The sequence below is a fragment of the Dipodomys ordii genome, unplaced genomic scaffold (genome assembly GCF_000151885.1).
Source record: "Dipodomys ordii isolate 6190 unplaced genomic scaffold, Dord_2.0 Scaffold139, whole genome shotgun sequence".
NCBI classification, from domain to species: domain Eukaryota; kingdom Metazoa; phylum Chordata; class Mammalia; order Rodentia; family Heteromyidae; genus Dipodomys; species Dipodomys ordii.
In genome coordinates this window covers 3,593,990-3,616,324 of record NW_012267355.1, presented here as the reverse complement: position 1 = coordinate 3,616,324, position 22,335 = coordinate 3,593,990, and the positions used below count along the sequence as shown (strand labels likewise).

Here is a 22,335-nt window from a genome sequence, read left to right as displayed (position 1 = left end):
CCTCCCTCCTCCTTCTCCTCCCTCCTCCTCCTCCTCCTCTTCTTCTTCTTTTCTCTCTCTGTTCCCTTCTTCTCTTTCCCTCTTTCCTTCTTTCTTTTCCTCTCACTCTTTCTCTCTGTCTCCTTCCTTCCTTTCTTTTTCTTTCTCTCCCTCCCTCCTCCTTTCTCTCTCCCTCCCTCTCACTCTTTCCCTCCCTCCCTCCCTCCCTTCCTTCCTTCCTTCCTTCTTTCCTTCCTTCCTTCCTTCCTGTATAAGAAAGTTATAGCTGAGACGCCAAGTCTCAGATGTTGCTAGACATCTCTTTTAGCAACAGGAAGATCTCCAAACACATTTTACTTACCCTCCTCCCCTCCCCCCCAAAAAACCACCACAACAAAAATATCCTCCTTTTATTTATATGTGCAAACTTTTTGAGTTTTGGGAGTCTGGATTCAGAGTTTCATACTTGCTAGGCAGGTACTCCATTGTTTAAACCACACCCTCACCCAACCTTTTTTGTGCTGATTATTACTATTTTTGGGTCCGGTTCTGGGCCTGAACTCTGGGCGCTGGGCACTGTCCCTCAGCTCTTCAGCTCAAGGCTAGCGTTCTATCACTTGAGCCAGAGCACCAATTCTGGCTTTTTTCTTTTTGCTTATGTGGTGCTGAGGAATCGAACCCAGGGCTTCAGGCATGCAAGGCAAGCGCTCTACCACTGAGCCACCTTCCAAGCCCCATGTGCTGATTATTTTTGAGATAGGGCCTCATTTTTGCTGGCATGGAACATAATCCTCCTATATGTATTCTTCCTGCTATAGCTAGGATGACAGGGGTGCACCACTATGCCCAACATTATCTCCTGACATCTGGCTCACATTGAACGTTTTTGCTCAAGCTAGCCTTGAACTGGAGTCCTCCCATTCTCTTGTCGAGTTTTGTTTATTTGTTCCTTTAGTGGGGTTTTCACTCAGGGCCTGGGTATCACTCCTTGAGCTCTTTCAGCTCAAGACTAGCACACTACCACTTTGACCCACAGCTCCACTTCTGGTTTTCTGGTGGTTAATGGGAGATAAGAGCCTCACAGACTTTCTTGCTCAGGCTGGCTTTGAACATGATCCTCAGATCTCAGCCCTATGAATAGCTAGGATTACAGGCATGAGCCACCAGCACCTGGCTCCTGTGTAGTTTTGATGACAGATGTCTACCACGCCCAGCTATTGGTTGAGATGGGACCTCATGAACTTTTTGCCCAAACCACCATCCTATTTTAGCCTCTCAAGTAGCTAGAATTTCAGGTATGAACCACTGGGGCCCAGGCACCCTCCTACACAATAATGTTTAATGATTTGCAGTCCTTGTTAGGGTAAAATCTTCCAGATAACCTCCTAAAATGAATTACTTCAATATTTTGTTTGCTTCAAAGGGGTTGGAGATCTATACTGACCTGAATGTAGGTTGGAAAAGAACAAGGGCAGATAGCGGAACAAGATCTCAAGTGTTAAAGAAGGGGGGAGTATGGTGGACACAGGGATTACATTCTGGGCGGGATTAAGCCCTGATCCTGAGAAACTCTGGTGTGGCGTTTCTTTGCACCACAGTTCTTTGACCACCTCAGTCATTAATGGGGAAAGGATGCTGTTCATTGGGGAAATGAAGGGAAGACAGAAAGTAGCCTGGGCTGTTAGCGGCCCACCCAGCAAACCAGTAATCCTGCAGGTAATTCTTATTGGAACTTTCCTTAGCCAACACCTTAGAAAATATGGAAGTGCTTCCCTTTTTCTTTTGTGATGTTCCTGGGGCTTGAACTCAGGACCTGGGCACTGTCCCTGGGCATCTCAAGGGTAGAGCTCTGCCACTTGAGCCTTTAATCTCACAGGTAATTCTTATTGGAAACCACTTTAGAAAATATGGAGGTGGGGGCTGGGAAGGTGGCTCAGTGGTAGAGTGTTTGCCTTGCATGCATGAGACCCTGGGTTCTATTCCTCAGGACCACATAAGCAGACGAAGCCAGAAGTGGTGCTGTGGCTCAAGTGGTAGAGCGCTAGCTTGAGCTGAAGAGCTGAGGGACAGTGCCTAGGCCCAGAGTTCAGAGTTTTTGTGTTTTTTTTTTTTTTGGTGTGGGTCCTGGGGCTTGAACTCAGGACCTGGGCACTGTCCCTGAGCTTTTTTGCTCAAGGATAGCTCATCACTTGACAGCTCTCCTTCCAGCTTTTTGATGGTTAATTGGGGATAAGAGTCTCATGTACTTTCCTACTCAGGATGGCTTCAAATCTAGATCCTTAATCTCAGCCTTCTGAGTAGCTAGGATGACAGGGGTGAGCCATTTGTGCTTAACTGGGAGTGCTTTTTAAAGTGAGAGTGCAGTGTTTGTGTGTGTGTGTGGGGGGGACTCTATCATTCCCATCCCTACCTCACACCTCTTTTCAATTCCACTCCCCCCAATATTTCTACCCTTAATCCTTCCCTAAGAGGAGTTTTCGCACAAACACTTTTCTTGATCTGATTGTATTTCCAATTATGTTTTTCTACATTATTTTGTTTGTTTGCTTGTTTAGTGGTGAGACTGGAGCTTGAACTCAGGGCCTGGATACTGTCCCTTAGTTTTTTTCTCTCAAGATTGGTACTCTACCACTTAAGCTACATCACTCTTCTGGATGTTTGGTAGTTAATTGGAGATGATTCTCATAGTCTTTCCTGCTGGGGCTGGCTTCAAACCTCAATCCTCAAATCTCAGCCTCCAGAGTAGCTAGGATTACAGGTGTGGCCCATTAGTGCCTGGCTCACCATTAGTTTAGATTCATTTATACAATAGAGCCCCAAGCGACTGCCTTGTCCTTAGTCAGATTCTAATCCTACTAGGATAATGTACTTAAATTTTTATAGTTATGTTTTCACATTAGGTATCTTGCAACAGGGATTAAATTCAGTCAACACTTTCACATCCTGATTGTAGATCAGCCTTTTTTTTTTTTAATTTTGTTGTCAAGGTGATATACAGAGGGGTTATGGTTACATACATAAGGAAATGAGTACATTTCTTGAACTTGTTACCCCTTCTCTCATTTTTCTCCCACTTTCCCTTCTCCCCAATCCCCCCTACCAAATTATACTGTTCATTTCCAACATATTGTCTTGTGAGATATCATCTTGTGAGTATCACTGTTGCCTTGGTTTGCCCTTTGTCCTTTTTCTTACCATTTTGTTGTTCCCTTCTCTTCCCTAATTCAGATAAACGTATATATAATACCAAGGGCTCCAAAATCAAATACAGGGGATAAACCATAGGGGAAAAAAACCATAAAAGAAAAAAGAGATCACATAGTACATTAAAAACAAAGAAAAACTTCTTGTTTCCATGTCTTGGCCTCATATCTAATTATTCTTAGAACTCAAAAAATTAAATCACCCAACAAAAAATCTTCAAAGAAAGAACCACTACATTAATAAGTGGGCTAAAGACTTAAAGAGAGATTTCTCTGAAGAGGAAATAAGAATAGCCAACAGACACATGAAGAAATGCTCAACATCTCTGACCATAAAAGAAATGCAAATCAAAACAGCATTGAGATTCCACCTCACCCCACCACTTAGAATGGCCATTATCAAGAAATCTGGTAATAACAGATGCTGGAGGGGATGTGGCCAAAAGGGAATGCTACTACTCTCTTGGTGAGAGTGTAAACTTGCTCAACCACTCTGGAAAGCAGTGTGGAGGTTCATCAAAAAAACTAAACATTGAGCTCCCTTATGACTCAGCAATCCCACTTTTAGGCATTTACCTTAATTACCACAAATAAGGATATCCTAAAGCTACCAACACAACCATGTTTATTGCAGCACTATTTACCATAGTAAAGATATGGAACCAACCCAGGTGCCCCTCAGTAGATGAATGGATCAAGAAAATGTTTATATACACAATGGGATTCTATGTTTCTATCAGAAAGAATGATATTGCCTCATTCATAAGGAATGGAAAGACTTGGAAAAAAATCATATTAAGTGAAGTAAACCAGACCCAAAGAAACATAGATCCCATAGTTTCCTTCATTTGTTATATATTTAGGATAGTCCTAGCAGATAAGCAGAACAGCTCAATAGTATGTACATATGACCATATAAGATGATAGTAAAATCAGCCTCTTTTTTAAGAATAAAATGCAGGCCTTTACATTTGCAGTAACAATGTACCCCCAAGATGTCTTGTGGATTTCCCAACTCAAGGCTTTTTTTTTTTTCTTTTTTGTCAGTTGTAGGGCCTGGACTCTAGGCCTGGGTGCTGTCCCTCAGCTCTTCAGCTCAAGGCTAGCACTCTACCACTTGAGCCATAGCACCACTTGTCTGGCCTTTTCTGCTTATGTGGTACTGAGGAATCGAACCCAAGGCCTCATGCATGCAAGGCAAGCACTTACCACTGAGCACCTTCCACATTTATAGCTCAAAGCCCGAAGCCTTGCAGTTTGATGGTAGCTTGAGAGGCTAAGGTCCTGCCTTTGAGGATCTCACATTTCCTCTTTGCTGCTGGGAGCAGAGGGGCATTCTTTACACAAATAATCAGGCCTCCCAAAGAAGTCTGTGCAACTTAATTCAGGTCTCACCCCATGGTTTGTTACTTCTTTCTTCTTTTCCTCTTCCACATTTTCTCTTTTGGCTAGGAGTAAGGTGATTTCCCATTGACAATATAAAATATGTATGGTCAGTTGCTGCTACTCATCTAACCCCCACTTCTCTTAAATTTGTCATTTACTGTAAATATGAGATTTTTTTTTTGTTCAGTAGTAAGGCTTGAACTCTGGGCCTGGGTGCTGTCCCTCAGCTCTTCAGCTCAAGGCTAGTGCTCTACCTTTTGAGCTACAGTGCCACTTCTAGCTTTTTCTGCCTATGTGGTGTTGAGGAATCGAACCCAGGGTCTCCTACATGCAAGGCAAGTACTCTACCACTGAGCCACCTTCCCAGCCCACTAAATATGAGAATTTAAAAGATAGAGTTGCCTACACAGCTGCTTTCATCTCCCTCTTTAACCCTGCAGGACCTAAGAAGCATATTTCTGTGATGCCCTCTCCTTTCTTTATTTTTGCCTTGAAGCCTCTGCAAGGAGGGCTTGCGTCCTACCTCTGCTGAGCAACTGCTAGACGTTCACAGTGATGTGGAAATTTCCACTGTCTGTGGACCCAGGTAGGAGCTTGTGCTTGGCTTTCCTTTGTGGTCAAGTGTAGCCTTTCTGATTGTTGTCTTGGTAAGATGGACCCTTCCTGTGTCTCTGAAAAGACCTCTGAAGAGCTAGGACTGACTCCTTCAGCAAAGATGATTTAAAAATCCTTTGGTAGCAAGATGAAGTCTGCCTGGTAATCTCTTCTCTGTACCTTTAAGAAAGACCCAGAAACTCTTAGGAGGTGAGGGTGATGGGTGTTTAGAGGGAGTCTAATATTTTAAAAGCTACAATTAGCATCTCTTTTGAAAGGTGCAATTGCTCTCTCATTTCTTGCAGCAGTTCAGCCCCCAGGAAAAAATGTAAAAATGATTTCCTTGTTCTGTCATTAAATGCTTTAACAGGAGAAAACAGGAAGACATGTTAAGGAATCCTTGTAGTATTGACAGAATGCTAAGGAACAGCCAGCTTTTAGTGACCTTGGCCCTTCCGCTTGTCTTTCTGACTCTAGTGCCCAGTGCAACACACAAGATTTCATTTTTTGACCACTTATTGTTTTTAAGAAAAAGTCAGTTGATTCCCTGACAGAAGAGTTGTCAAGTGCTTAAGAAATTAGGGGCATGTGATTTGGGTGTGGGTGGGGTGGAAGTATTTTATTAAGTCAAAATTACTTGTGGTATCTGACTTGAATATTTGCTATGTTATATTTTTGTGACACCTTGCACTGAATTGCTATGCATCTTCGTTGTCCTCATCTGATCCCCAAGTCTGAGTTCGGTCCTGGATGCTTTACCCCCCTAAGTTTTCTAATACCCAATCTTGATCTTAATAACAGCACTCTTTGGATTTTCATCGTCCACTAGGCTCTGTGCTCTGGGAGCAAGGATGGGCCTTGTGGTTTCTAGTTACATATAGCTACATCTGGCACCGAATAGGCAGTCAGTAAGTAGTTGATGGTTAGCTAAAAGGATGGATGTGTGCTTACATGAATGAATATAGAAATATTTATTTATAGTTTGAAGTTAAAAAACATTGGAGGTCTGAGAAGTTATATAATCTGCCTAAGAATGAACTGCTAATATGTAGCAGAACCCTGATCGGAACGTAGATCAATCTAACCTGGAAAGGTATATTTATTTGGTTTTATTATGTCAGCAATATATGGTTACAGGTATTCACACATGGAAGGGGAATCTAAAGAACTTTTTTTTTTTGTCAAGGAAGGTTAGGGAAAACTCTGAAGAAAGGGTCATATTTTTTTTTTTGTTGGGCTTTGGAAGATGAATAGGAGCCTGCTGGGTATCTAGTGAGAAAGGTTAAGAAGTGAATTAGTTGCTATTCTATGAAGCGGTATAAGAAAGATCAGAAGCCCAGCCTTCTTATTGCAGTGAAATGCTTAGGTCAGAAATCAAGTGGGTCTGGCTTCTGGTCTACTTTTGGGCAAGAGTTTGGCAGTTCATTTAATGTCTCTGAGCGTGTGTGTGTGTGTGTGTGTGCGCGCGCGCGCGCGTGCATGCGTTCACATGTGCATACTGCCTGAAGCTTATACAATTTTGTGGGACCTGTTTCAAGGCAGGCAGCCAAAAAGCTTTCACTTTCATAAGTTTTATATGAACATATGACTATGCTTTGAAGAGGGTTGGCAAGCTGTAGAGTGTTGACGCTAACGTCATCAGAGCAATGCCTACATGATGGTGTTTAGTGTAGAACCGAGATACATCCTGTGAAGTATTTTGCCACAACAGTTACAGAGAGCACTCAGTATTTCTCAGCTAGTGTTGCATAAGAGCTTAAGTGTTCAGGGCACTTGAGCTGGGGCTTTACCAGAAGGTGAAGCTGGAAAGTTAAGATGAAGGCAAAAGGGGGAAGCCTGGTGGGGAGCTGAGCGTAGACATTGTACCAGGTCTGGGCAGGCATTGTACCAGGTCTGGGCAGGTCTGAGTTGACTGGTTTGATTCCAGCGGTCATGGATTGCCTGAGAACAGGGAGATTGATGTGAACCCCTTGTGCTTGCCTCATGAAGCTGTTCTTGTGTAGATGCTATGTGCATTCAGCAGCTTTTCTGGGTTTCATCATATTCCTGTGACTCAATAATCATATATGACGACTTAATGCTAAGTGGATATCAAGAATTTTTCGATATTTTATTTAAATGAAATATTTATTTTTATAAATAGTAAAATTACATATTTTTTATATTTAAAATAGAAATATTTTAATACATATTTTTATAAAGCACCTTTGTATAACACTCAAACATGAAGCCTTATCAGATACTATCCTGATATTTAAAAATATATATATGTGGCTAGGGAGTTACAAGGTTATAAGGAGTTTTATTTTTTTTTTTGTTACATCTGTGTTGGAATGCATATGAATCTTGCTTTATGGAAACAGCCATGTAGAACAAGTGTCTACTGTCTTGACCTGGAGGGTTTAGAAATATTCGTAACAAGCAGTGCTCCTGGAAGCGGTTTTGGATAGCACATATCAAAAATTAAAAAAAAAATTGGGGGGACTACACAAATTATAGTATCCTGTATTGTGCTTTGTTCTTAACCTTTTCAGATATTTCCAAGAATATTCTCATGAAGGCTGTGGGCTGTGAGGTCGATGGCATTTATTATTTCTTGGAGTGTTCCCAGTCTTCTCGGTTCTCTCTTTTTCTCATCCCTTTTGTGGGGTTATAACTTTGATGATCTTCCTAACTCAGGCTCTTTACACCTCATGTTTGTACTTTAGAGCTGGCCTACATTTTCTATAAAGGGTCAGATGGCAAATATTTTTGGCTATGTGTCCTCACTATTCAATTTAACACATAAATGAAAGTGTGGCTATATCCAATAAACTTTCCTTAACAGACTGGGAAGGTAACTCAGGGATAGAGTCCTTGCCTAGCCTTGGCAGAGGACCTGAGTTTAATCTGCAGTACCACAAAGAAAAAAAAATGGCTCATATCTGTAATTCTAGCTACTTAGGGGGCTGAGATCTGAGGAGCATGGTTCAAAGCCAACCTGGGCAGGAAAATTTCTGAGACTCTTATCTCCGGTTAACCACCCAGAATGGGGGAAATGAAACTGTGACTCAAGTGGCAGAGTGCTAGACTTGAGTTAAAAAGCTCAGGGATAGTGCCTAGGTCCTGAGTTCAAGCCCCAGCTCTGGCATACACACATACACAAAAGGTACGAACAGAAGTAGGCATTGCATTGGATTCGATCCATAGGCTGTGTTTGGCTGGCCCTTGCTTTAAAGCACTGCTAGACAATACTGATTTCAATGGCATATTCCCCTGTTCAAAAATAATCAGTGATAGGCTAATTCTGGAATGATCCTTTTGAACTCCATGGTGAGGCTATCAGGACTTCTGTGCTGTGTTTCCTGTTGTACCTACACACCATGTTCCCTTGTCCTCTTCCTGCTCTGTGTTTGTGCCTACTCTTGATCTTGGCCTTGGGAAAGGCCTTTCTGGGAATCCTCCTGGCCACTTAACTAACTTCTCCTTTTTGAAGGCGGCAATCATTATCTTTCCCCTCTGTGAAGCTCTTCTCAAACAAAATGAACTCACCCATTGTTTTATTTTTTGACTTCAGTTCCCATGGATGGTGGCTAGTTAGTACTTTGTTTTTAATCAACATAGAGTATTGCTATTTTAGATGTGGACATTTGTTTATGGGTTGTCAATCTATATCCACCTATGTCTCCTAATTTTAAACTTGCTATGTGTAAGTATTTCATGAAGTTACTCTTTTGGGGGTGGGGGTGGCATTTAAGGTTGAACTCAAGGTTTTGTAATTGCTAGCCAGTCACTCTACCACTTGAGTCATACCACCAGCCCCTCCCTTTTATTCTTGCCCTGGTTATTTTGGAGTTAAATTCTTTTTTGTCTGGCCTAGTCTGGATTATGATCCTCTGATTGTGCTTCCTGCCATAATTGGGATGACAGCTACACACTACCATGCCTAGCTTTTTCTCACACAAGTTTCTTACACACTTTTATTCACTCAGTCTGGGTTGCAAGCATCGTTCTTCCCCATCTCAGCCTCTCACACAGCCGGGATGACAGGCGCACACCACTGGGCCCAGCTCTCGGTGAAATGAGGGTTTCAGCAACGTTTTGCTCTGGTTGGCCTAGAACTGTGATCTTCCGCATTCCGCCTACTAAGGAGCTGTCATTATAGGTATGAGCCACTCACTGATTGGCACAGAGCTGATGGAATTCTTTTGGATGTAATGATTTCTAAAGTATTAATAGGTACAGAAAGTATTAAAAAGAATAAGATCATCCTTTGCTTTAAAGCTGAAAGGATAGTTGAATTGAAAGATGATGTACTTCCTACTTTATCTTAGCATTTCTAAACCATGTGTTAGTTTGGATCTCTGAATGTGGCCATTCTTTTTTTTTTTTGTCGGTTGTGGGGCTTGAACTCTGGGCCTGGGCGCTGTCCCTCAGCTCTTCAGCTCAAGGCGAGCGCTCTACCACTTGAGCTACAGCGCCACTTCCGGTTTTCTGGTGGTTTATTGGAGATAGGAGGCTCACGGTCTTTCCTGCCCGGGCTGGCTTTGAACCGCGATCCTCAGATCTCAGCCTCCTGAGTAGCTAGGATTACAGGCGTGAGCCACCAGCGCCCGGCTGAATGTGGCCATTCTTATACTCATACTTATACTTAGGTCTGGCCCGCCAATGTGAGGGTGGTAGTTAAGTTCTCCATCCCAAATTTCCTCTGTGGAAGACCAACGTTGGTAGCTTGCAGATAGGTTAAGTTCTTCTAGGTTCTGACATCAGGCAGAGTGTATATGTATATGTATACACACATGTGAACATATATGAGAATTTTTCATGCTTAAAGTAGGATTTGAAATGAGATAAAACATACTGGATTCCAGCTTTGTAAGAAAACCAGGTTTATGAACATCTACTGAGTGACTGACCAATGCCTTAAAACACTTCATGGTTTCTCATGACAATGCTGATCTACTCACTGATTACTTGAACATCAATTTCTAATAAATACGACTACTTTCCAGTGGTTTGTAAGAGCTTTTCCAGATCTAAGCTTCATGCCTTACCTCCTCTTATCTCCAGTGCATTCTAAAAACTGTCACTAATTCCAGGCACTGGTGGCTCACACCTGTAATCCTAGCTCTTATTCAGGAGGCTGAGATCTGAGGATTGTGGTTTGAAGCCAGCCTGGGCAGGAAAGTCCATGAGACTCATCTCCAGTTAAACACCGAAATAGCCAGAAGTAGAGCTGTGGCTCAAGTGGTAGAGCACTAGCCTTGAGCAAAAATAGTTAAGGGACAATGCCTAGGCCCTGAGCTTCAAGCCCCTGAACCAGTACAAAAAACAAATAACGCCAGGTGCCGGTGGCTCATACCTGTAGTCCTAGCTACTCAGGAGGCTGAGATCTGAGGATCGCAGTTCAAAGCCAGCCCAGGCATGAAAGTTTGTGAGATTCTTATCTCCAATAAACCATGGAGAAAACCAGAAGTGGCGCTGTGGCTCAAGTGGTAGAGCGCTCACCTTGAGATGAAGAGCTGAGGGACAGAGCCCAAGCCTAGAGTTCAAGCCCCACGACTGACAACATCCCCCCCAAAACCAAATAAACTCCAAATAACAACAACAAAAATTGCCACCATCTCATCTTAACTATGATATATATTTAATTTTATATCTTAAACCTTTGTGTATAAGCACATGGTTACCAAAGTAATAGATAATAATAATTTATTCAAAAGTAAAATTTAGTAGAAAAGAAAAGGATATGAAGAATCAAACAGCATTAAAGGAGTTTTATATTCACGGGGAGATGGAAACACACGCACACACAAAGACAGCAGAATGAAAACCACCAAATTCTTTGTCTGAAAAAGGGAGAAGAATGGGAGTGTGGTAGAAGGGGTGAATTTGTTCAAAGTACACTGTGTGTATGTATGGAGATATCATCATAGAAACCCTCATGTTATGAATGTATGTTATGTAAAATTCGTTATATCTTCATGAATCAAAACATTTGTTTAATTGAAGGTTACTATATTTAATAGTGAGGATTATTGCTGCCTTTTCTAATCTCTTGATGTTGATTTTTTTAAAATCTCTCCTCTTTGTTCTTCCTTAGCTTTGGATTTGCTATGAGTTTTTAGTGGAGGGAAATTAATAATCATTCTCAGTATTGACCACATGTTTGGCAATCGTTCAACACTATGATTCCTTTGTTCTCTTCCCAAGGGGATTTGGGTTTTTTTTTTTAATGTGACAACTGAAGCATCAAATTGTTTTGAGGGCAACAGAGTTCAAATGATGCCTTTAACTTGCATATTAGCTATTTCACAGATGAGAGTTTTGCAGATATACTTAACCATAACTTAACTTTCCCACTTTAAGGGGTGCGTACATTGATTTTTTTTTTTTTTTGGGAAGAGCCTGTCCACTGTTTTTATCTCCCCATTTGAAACAGTTTTCAAGCACAAAGCTTGCTTTCCATGACACGGTTGAGCAGAAATATGTAATGAAAATTCACTACTCAATTTTATAGTTTCTTATATATCAATAATACAACTAGAATAGAAAAAAAAGACTTTTTGTTTTTTGTAGGTTGATTTAAAAAATAGTACTTGTATGTGTGCACACTCATGTCTTCCTTCCTTCCTTCCTTCTTTCCTTCCTTCCTTCCTTCCTTCCTTCCTCTTTTCTTGGTAGTTAATTGGAGATAATTGGAGATAAGAATCTAATGGACTTTCCTGCCCAGGCTGGCTTTGTACACTGATCCTCAGATCTCAGCCTTCTGAGTAACTAGAATGACAGGCATGAGCCACAAACACCCAGTCTAAGTACTTTGTATATACATGTGAAAGCTTATCCAGTTAGACATACTATATGTAGTATAGTATGTCTCCCATGAGCTCAGTGTTATTTCAGTAAGGACTAACAAGCCAGTGTCTTCCACCAGATGACACGTTCCATGAAGGCATCTTCTGGTTTAACGGATCCTTCTGCCTTTATTATTCTGGTCCCTCTATCTTTGTCTTGGCACTGCTGTCAAAATCCACTTAAAATACCAGTTTCCTTATGTAAGGCTTTGTTTGAAAAGATTGTGGGGTTGTAGAATAAAACCAATTATTATCATAAGACTTGTCTTTTTCCTTGCGCTTCTCTCATAGCACCATAGCATGTCCAAACAGTGATTCATTATAATTGATCTAGCTGGACTCAGTGTGTGCTTTCAATTTTAGGGCTGCTAGAAAATTCTCAGCTCATATCTCTTTTGGATATTTCTTCTCTGCCTTTCTCCTACCTTCTTCTTTTGTAATACTGCCTAAACTTACTTTGGAGCCTTTTGTTCTGTTCTCTGCATTTCTTTCCTTTTAATTTATTGTTGTAATTCCTGAGATCTACCTGTTTTCTGATAGGGCTGCTTCTTTTGTTTTCCAGTTTACTGGACACCAGACCTTGGCAACTACCATATCTTTCACTTTAACACTTTATTATTTCTCATGGGCTCTATTGGATCCTCTAGCTCTCTCAGTCTGAATGACCCAGGCTATTTTCTCTCTTGGTGAGCTGGGCCTACGCTTGCTTCTCAAGCAACAATGGCATGTCAGATCCAAGCTGTGCCTGAGGATCGTGGCATGGCTTCTGTCTGCTTTGTTGCTTAGCTGAAAGAAACTCATGACTCTGATGTCAGGCCTGGACATTCTGGATATGTCCACAGCATCGAACACCAGGTCACCTTTCCTGGTTTCTGGCTCTGTTATCAGTGGCTTGCCACTGGGTCTCAGTATGTTTTTAGGTCACCGAGATGATCCTTTGAGGGTCCTATTGTGGCCTCTCGTTCTCTTTCATCTTGTATAAAATGTTTATACAAAGAAAGCTCTAGCTTCACCTGAAGTAGGTCTGTACCTTGCTATTTTAGGCCTTTTTGAATCTTCCCACCAGCTATGTAAGCTCAATTCTCCCTTTTTCTGATCACTCACCTCTTGCTTTAGCCAGGCAGGCTCTTGGTGTTCTTGAATGTGATCTGTCCTCCACCATGGTTTCCAGCCTTCCACCTACTCCTTCCCTTTGCTTCTCAGACTCTTCTCCATCAAGGGCTGGCTGGAGCTCTGCCTTCTCTGTGAAGCTCTCCTCCGCCACATTGGACTGGATCCCTCCTCACGTTTTCTGCCTCTATCAGTCACCTGACCTTGCTCACCCCTAGTTCATTGTGAACCCTCTGCTTAAAGGTTGTAGACCTTTGGCCCTTTTCTGAATAGACTGGTCACCTTGAAGTAAGAAACATCCAGTTAGAAAATGTGACTGCTGTGATATCTCACAGCATCTAGGGTGAGTGTGTTTGCCTTTGTGTGGCTTATTTTAACCTGTCTTTCTAATATTGAGTAGGTCATTTATTTCTTGCAAAAATTTGAAATTTATGCGTGCGCGCGCCCGTGCGTGTGTGTGTGTGTGTGCAGATATTTATTGCCACCCTCTGTGAGCAGATAGTTATGTGGATTTGTGTTGCACATGCTTGTACAGATCGGCAGTCACCTCTCTCACACCGCTTTTGGACTGTGGCATAGGCTTTCTTTGATAATGAACTTCTCGGTTGCTGATAATGGAGACGGAGGTGAGAATTTGTTTTATCCACAGAAGCGGATGTTTCTCACTCTTGGGGAGACCAAGGATGAACCCCATCAGCCTTCTGTGTGCAAAAGCAGGAAACCAAAAGAAAAAATCAAATCTCCACTTGAAAGAAAGCAAAATCTGAACCCATTTAACCTGGTTCTCATCCCCAATTTACTCTTTAAGTACAAAATGCTTCCTTTCTGGTGGTTCCCAAATTTTTAAGGCTAAGAGATACAGGGTATGTTCAGATGGCTTACTAGATGCCCGGATTTAACACCCTTGCTTTATTTGTGTGTGTGTGTGTGTGTGTGTGTGTGTGTGTTGTGTGTGTTTGTGTGCTGGTCTTAGGGTTTGAACTCAGGACCTGGGTGCCATTCCTAAGTTTTTTTTCTGCTCAAGGGTGGAGCTCTACTACTTGAGCCACAGCTCTACTTCCAGCTTTTTGGTAGTAAATTGGAGATAAGAATCTCACAGAGTTTTCTTACCCGGGTTGGCTTTAATTACAACCCTCATATCTCAGCCTTCTGAGTAGCTAGGATTACAGATATGAGCCACCACTGCCCACCTTGTTTCTAAATCTAGGAAGAGGCTAAGAGTAAGAGGCACAGAGTGTGTTCTGAGAGTTTGCTAGATGCCCTGATTCAATAGTCCAATGATAAAAAGATCTTTTTTCTTTCTTTCTTTTTTTTCCCCTGTCACCACCATCATCAAATCCCATCATTCCCAGAAGACTTTTGCTTATACTTGTTAGCTACTGGACAACTGGACATTTTCTAAGTCATTACCATCATCAGCAAGCATTTATTGAGTACCTCCAGTGGGCCAGCCATTGGACCTGATGGCACTTCATGCATATCATTTTTCTGTTCACTTGGAAGTGTATCTATCAACTAGAGCTAATGGCAGAGGAAGTTGCTTCTGCTGTCTAGAATCCTGTGATTCTTCTCAGACAGTCCCCTTTGCTCCCGTTTCTTCTGTAGTTCCTTAGTTATTTTTGCTTTCCTTGTCCAACATTTCCAACCTCATGAATGTTGTCAGCCTCCAAAGTTAGATAAGTTCCGCCATTTCTTGTGTTCACTGACTGTTGGGGGGGGGGGAATCATGTAACTTGGCCAATTGGCTCCATTTTAAACATGTTCTTGATTTACTTAGCCAGTTGATGCTTATTATTAGTTTTACTTATTTCTTTGTCTCCCTTTCCAGTCCCTATACTTACTGGCTGCTCCAAAATTTAAAAAAAAAAAAAATGTCCTCAGTGTAACTCTTCCAAACCTCCGGAACCTGTTCACCTTGTGTTGAAATCTGCTGAGAACATAGAATTTATCAGAAGTAATTTCCTTTAACTTGCCTCAAGGTTTATCTGAATCTGACTCATCCTTTCTCCCCCTCTTTCTTTTTTCTTAAAGAAACCTTACTCTTTCCCAATATCTGTCTATACTGTTCTTTTCAAACACTCCAGGAAGTTGCCCATCTAATTCCTTCCACTCATCTCTTCTCCCGCTTCCTGTCTGCCTGACTCTTTTTCTTCTTACCTGCAATCACGAATTTATGCATGTAGGGGTTGTTGGGGAACAGAGAGGAGTTCTTCCTAAGTCCTGATTTCTTCCCACAGTTTCTCCTTTATGGATAAACTTGGGACAAAGAGCAGCCTACTTTACTGTCTTCCTATGTTTCCCGTGGCTGGTGCTTAGCCCTGGCTGCCCCACAGGTTATCACCGCCTTCTTTAGGGCCAGGTCTAATAGTTGCCTATGTGTTCTAATTCTTCTTAGTCTTTCTGCAGCATTTAACAATGTTTTGTATTGTTTGGAATCACAGTCTTAACTATGTATCCCAGACTGGCCTCGAACTGATGATCCTTCTGCCTCAGTCTCCCTAGTGCTGAAATTATGGGTGTGTATTACCACACCTGGAATATTTGGCAAAAATGTCGACCAGCCATTTTTCCTAAAAATTTGTTCTCTTTTTGATATTTGGAATGTTATTTCTCCTTCTCCTAAATCATTACCTGTTTGTCTTCTGTCTGACCCTTAGTGACTTTCTCCAAGACACTGGCCTTGTCCAATGCTGCCTCCTTCTCTACTTCTTCCTTTTTCCTTTTCCTCTTCTCGCTCTTCCTTGATCTCTCTTCCCTCAGTCTACATTCTCAACAAACCTATTTTTTATTCACTCAGTTATCCAAGATAGAAATTTAAAATTATCTTTGATATACTCCCTTTCCCTCTGCCATAACCCTTATCACTGCAGTCCCCTCATTCTTACCTCTGCTATGCTAATTGAGGTCTCTATGAACCATTAAACAGCATATATATGATATATATATATATACATATATATATATATGCTTTAGAGTGTGTATGCGTGTGTGTATATGTGTATGTGTGTGCATGCATGCTGGTGCTGGGGATTGAACTTGGTACCCTGAGCTCTTGCTTGGCATTCTTTCTCACCACTGGAACTCAACAACTTGAGATGCCCCTCCAGTCCAGTATTTTTCTGGTTAGCTGGAGATAGTTTCATGGACTTTTCTGATTTGGCTGGCTTTGGACCTCTATCCTTATATCTCAGCCTCTTGAGAAGCCACTGAAACTTGGATTAAATCAAACTTTTGTGTTCTTCCCACTCTGAACTGCTTGCCATTAATCTCTCCTATGTCAGGTTTAAATTCCTCAGTGAGAGGTGATCAAATCCTTCTCATCTTTGCCATTGTTAGTGGATCCACTCTGCCAAAAGCATTCAGTCTGGAGCTCTTGGCTTGCCACCCAAGGTTCTTTAACATTACTCTGTGTGCCAGCCTGCCTAGCACCTTTTTTTTTTGTCGGTCTTGGGGCTTGAACTCTGGGCCTGGGCACTGTCCCTCAGCTCTTCAACTCAAGGTTAGCATTCTACCATTTGGGCCACAGTGCCACCTCTGGTTTTCTAGTGATTTATTTGAGATAAGAGTCTCATGGACTTTCCTGCCCGGGCTGGCTTTGAACTGCGATGCTCAGAGCTCAACCTCCTTAGTAGCTAGGATTACAGGCGTGAGCCACTGGAGCCTGGCTACCTAGCTCCTTTCTAGCAATGGACTCTGGCATCCTGGCTGGCATGGTACCAGTGTCACACTCAGCTTGAGTTGAACCTGAGCTTGTGTAATTCACTCTGCCTTTCCTCCTTTGCTTGATTTTCTATTCCCTGGCCTGACTTAGTAGTTACTATTTATTTTTTGGTAGTACCAGGGTTTGAATGCAGGGTCTTGTGCTTACTAGGCTTGCTAGCTTAGCTGATGCTCTATCACTTGAACCTGAAACCATGCTTTTTTGTGCCAATCCTGGGGCAGGACACTGTCCCTTGTCTTTTTTGCTCAAGTCTGGCCCTCTACCGCTTGAGCCACACTTCCATTTCTGTTGGGCTTTTTTTGGTAGTTAATTTGAGATAGGTGTCTCACAGGCTTTCTTGCCTGGATTGGCTTTGAACCATGATCCACAGATCTCAGCCTTCTGAGTAGCTAGGATTACAGGCTTGAGCCACCAGTGCCTGGCTAGTAGTTACCTTGAGGAAGAGGCCAGGAGCCATCTGGATAGAATGCTTCTGCATCATGACTCTCTTGGGACTTTGTCTACACATCTGTCACTCACATTATAGTCTGTTGTGCAGACTCTCTTCTGGTGGTTCTTAAGCTTCTCAGAAACATCTTTGCTTGCTGAAGTTCCATGGGATAGTACGTGTCTAAAAAGTATTTATTGAACTAAAGCTTGGGTGAAATATCTGTGTTTGCAGCTATTAAGCTGGGATGCTTAAGAGTCTATATGTGATTGCTAGCATCTGAAGCCCTAACAGCAAGCCAAGTTTTCAGTTTTAGCTCTAATATACAGTGATCTGGAAGTTGTGTTATTTTTTTCTTCTAGAAATTTGGCTTTACTAAAATAAGAGAAAATAAATTTATACCCAGCTTGCATCAATATAATTTTGGTGCTCACATGAACTGAAAACACTCAAGTAGCGGTTGGTTGAGTCAAGCTGGGTGTCAGCAATCTGTCATCTAACAATTGAGCTCTTTGTGATTGTTGAAAAGCATATATTAAATTCCCCCAGAAAAAAAAAGATCTATTAAAAACCATGTAGGAAGGTGAAAGAATCTTTTACATAGCATTTTAATTAACCAAAATTGGCTTGGTATATCTCAGGGCCTCTAAAACACGGAGAACACTCGGGAGAAATGTATGCAGTCATTTCAAAAGTTGATTTATTAGCTTTTTGTGTTTGTAATCACATGATGTCCTGAAAATCTCACACAGCTATGTTTCCTCCAGTGTTACTGGAGATGTATGCATTATGTAAACAGAAGGAAATATTTTAAGTGTTGAAAACCACATTTGCATAAATATGTATCAACACACATATTTTGCATGTTAATTCTTAAGCAATAATACAAAACTACAAACTCATGAAGAGACCCAGGAGCATAGAGTTAATTACAGATAAATCATATTTTCCCCAGCGATGTATTTGTTAATTAAATCTTCATACATGGGAGCTATATATAAATTCCTATTTCACCAAATCTGTATTTTTGCCTTTAATTATCACATTAAAACAAACTTTTTGTTGAAGTGTGTTTGTTTCTAGTTAAAACTCATACCAGGGATAACCAGAAAAACTATTTTTTCTTCTTTAAGGGACTTGAAAAAAATAGGGAACTGGAGCAAAAAGAAAAAAACAATAAATATGGCAAAAGTCCATTTGAGACAAGAATTTGTCCTAAGAGAACACTAACTTTCTAGGCCCCTGTGTCCATCATTCACAAGACTTGAACATTAGTTCATAAGTATTCATTCATTTTCTTTTTTTATGTGCCAGTCCTGGGGCTTGAACTCAGGGCCTAGGTACTGTCCCTGAGTTTTTTGTTCAAGGCTAGCACTCTGCCACTTGAGCCACAGCTCTACTTTTGGCCTTTTGCTGGTTAACTGGAGGTAAGAGTCTCATGGACTTTCCTGCCTGAGCTGGCTTTCAACTGTCATCCTCAGATCTCAGCTCCTGAGTAGCTAGGATTACAGATGTAAGCCACTGGTGGCTGGCACTTTATTCATTCTTTGAATAAAGATGGTGATCTTTTCTTCATCCTTCACAATTTGCCCTAAGTTGATAGCCAACTTATAGTTTTATCTACTAATGATCAGTATAGTATTTATGCTTATAATTATTATATGGTTTTCTACCATGGTTAGGTAACTGGGCTGTTTGATATAAAGAAATAGCTCTAGAAAAGCCAAATTTTTAAAGTGAATACCCACATCTACCCAAAACAGATTAGTAGAGAATTTGCAGAACAGTACAAATTGTCTTGATCTCCTTACCTAACACTTCGAATTATGTCAAATCTTACAGCTTTCAGGGAAAAAGATTTCTTGATGGAAGCTTATATTTTGACATAATTTTTTTTGAGGCTGCAAGTATTGAGGACATTTTATCCCATTTTCCAGGTTGAATATTGCTGTTATTATTCTTGTAGCATTCCTATTGTAATAATTCTGTGAAATGTGACCAAGCCTTAACTCATTACAACCCCGTGATACTTACTGACCAAATGAATCTAATATTGTATATGAAAACTTAAAATCTCTTAATTATATAAGCAAGTACTAAGTTTCATGACCCCAAGTCACCTGGCCATTTCCAATGTCATTGCCATGATTCTTCTTATATTAGACACATTAGTATCAATCGATATGGTAACAGCAACAAAACTCGGCCCAGTGGCATTAAAACTTTAACTAGAATATTTAAGAAAGGAAAGAAAATTTCCTTTTAATTTAGAATCTTTTCAAAAGCACTTTTTGATTTAGTCTAGGTGAAAGTGATCTGAATGTGTGATCTCTACCAGGTAATAAGTGTTACATCTTTCTGTAATTTAATCATTTTTTTTTCTCTTGGGATTACACCCTGTCTGACAGTGTCTGTCTAACATTTTTGTTGGGCTGAGAGGGAATGTTGGACTGAAATGTGTGATTGTCTCAGGACAAAAGCTGGAAGGTGATTTACAAGGTTGCAAGGATTAGCACTTTAAAGCCAGACTCATAGGCTTCAAACTCTGACTCTAGTATTTCCTAGTTGTGGGATCTTCCATGCTTTGTACCTCAATTTCTTCATCTGTGAAATGGGTTGCATGTAATAGTTAATGATGGTCAATGATGACTACACGTAAGAGCTGTGTTTGGCATATAGCAATGATCCCATAGATAGCCATCAGAAGACCTGCTGAGTAGTCAGCCTAGTTTCTTAAGAACTTTAGTTAGTTTTATTCTAATCTATTTTAATAAAATCAACTGCACTTGTGACATTCTTTTTTAAATACAAAATATATTTGTATTCTTTCTATAATATTAAAATGCCTCCTAACTGGTTATTTTTATTTATTATTTAATTTATTATTTCCAAAATATTAGTTTGGGTTGACAATTGCTTATTCAAAATGCGTGGGTCCAGGAGTGCTTTGATTTTTGGAATATATTCCAGGTCACTAGTTCCTCCCATTTAGATGACTAATACCAAGACGTTGCTTTGCTCGTGTGCTATCAAGAATATTAATATATCCTTGTATATGTATTTGTATATACATAATGAGATCTGTTGGGGAGAGTTCAATTCAAAATTGAATTTCATTTGTTTCATATATGATTTTTATGCCTGAAGGAATTGTGTGTGTGTGAATGTGTGTGTGTGTGTGTGTGTGTGCACACGTGTGTGCATGCACACGTACATGCCAGTGTTGGGCCTTGAACTCTGGGCCTAAGTGCTGTCCTGTGATTTTGTGCTCAAGGCTAATGTTCTACCACTGGAGCCACAGCTCCACTTCCTGCTTTTTTTTTTTTTTTTTTGGCAATTAATTGGTGATAAGAGTCTCAAGGACTTTCCTGTCCAGGCTGGCTTCAAGTTTCAATCTCCAGAATGTCAGCATCCTAAGTAGCCAGGATTACAACACCTGGCATGGAAGGTGATTTAATGCAGCGTTTTGAGTGCACCCGTGTGTTGCCTGTGACCTGTCACATGAGGTCTGGAGTGGAATTTTCCACTGGTGGCCTCATGTCAATTTTGGAACGTGTCCAAGCTGTAATTTTATGTTACATGGAGACTTTTTTTTTTTTAAAGGAAGTAGTCTGCCCTGTGCCTACTTAAGAAGCATGGAGTTATGCTTTACAATCATGTGTTTCAGGTCAAAGCAGGAACTAAAGTGGCCTATCTGTCTCTCTTCTGTGCTAAGATTTCAAGAGAACTCTGCAGTGTTTCCTTGAGATTTTCTCAGTTGTGATTGAGAACAGCTGACCCAGACAGTTGTGTGGGCAATCAGCACTCAAAACCTACGTGTTCCTGACCTTCCAGGGTTAGATCTTGAAGAGTATAAGAATCTTCCACTTCCTTACGTCCATTCCCATTAAGATTTGTAGTTGAGAATAAGAAGAATCTCGTTTATTATGAAATACCAAAGCCAGAGTAACTTGCTAAACCCTTCTTACTGTTTTTTTTCTTTAATTTGTCTTAACTTTCTTTCTAGAGAAATGATGGATTGTGTCTTTGTTGGAGAGCTCTGGTACTCTATTTTACCTCCCCTGCCCCCATATGGACACTTGCACGTTGCATGAATGAACTAGCGTGATAGAGAGGGTGCATTGGTCGTAAGACCTGAAGAGCTTCATGCTCTTGCTTAGCTTTTTCCACTCAAGATTGGTACTCTATCAGCTGAGCCATACCTCCGCTTCTGGCTTTTTGCTAGGTACCTGGAGATAAGAGTCTCTTGGATTTGCCTGTCTGAGCTGGCTTCAAGGCAGAATCCTCAGATTTCAGCCTCCTGAGTAGGATATTGGCATGAGACATGGTACCTGGCAGGGTAGTCTGAATTTTGTTTGCTGAGGCTCCTAGTACCATTTCGACAACACAGGAGAGCAGTTTGTGCAAAAAGGAAATAGCAATAGAGATTATGATGAACTGTATTTTGAATTAAAAAGCAGCCAGAGTCTGTGAGTTCTGCTATGTGAAAGCCAAGGCTTTGTCCAGGAGACTAAATAATTACGAGAAACTTATTTTTCAGATTGTGGATACGATAATTCATAAATAATCAAATCTAAATATACACACATTTACCCCCCCCCACATGAATGGACATATAAGTACCCTAGCAGAAATCTGTAACAAAAGTCACTTGCCTGGTGCTGTTTGCTGTATTATCTATACACTGGGAATCGATGGAGCCCTAAGGCTGTAAGAGGCACTTGGAAACGTAACTTTGTTCTACATTCGTAAACAGTTTGAGGAGTAGTCTGACTTCTGCTAAAGAAAGGATAAATATTCCCATGTGTCTATGTGATCTCCTCCTGGTACTTCACCTGCCTCTGCTTGTGATCATTAACCAGACTTCAGAAACTGGGGACAAAGCAACTAGAAAAATGCTCTGAGCTAGGTACTGCTGGCTCCATCCTGTAATCCTAGCTACTCAGGAAACTGAGATCTGAGGATTGTGGTTCAAAGCCAGCCTAGGTAGAAAAATCTGTGAGACTCCTATCTCCTCCAGCAAAATGCTGGAGGTAGAAGTGTGGCTCAAGTGATACAGCACAGCCTTGAGTACAAAAGCCT

At 41.0% G+C, this 22,335-nt stretch overlaps 1 protein-coding gene across 2 annotated transcripts in view; it reads left to right on the top strand.

The window, feature by feature from the left end:
- Cdc14a (cell division cycle 14A) overlaps positions 1 to 22,335 on the top strand; it is a 162,974-nt gene that overhangs the window by 135,874 nt on the left and 4,765 nt on the right. The window lies entirely within an intron of this gene.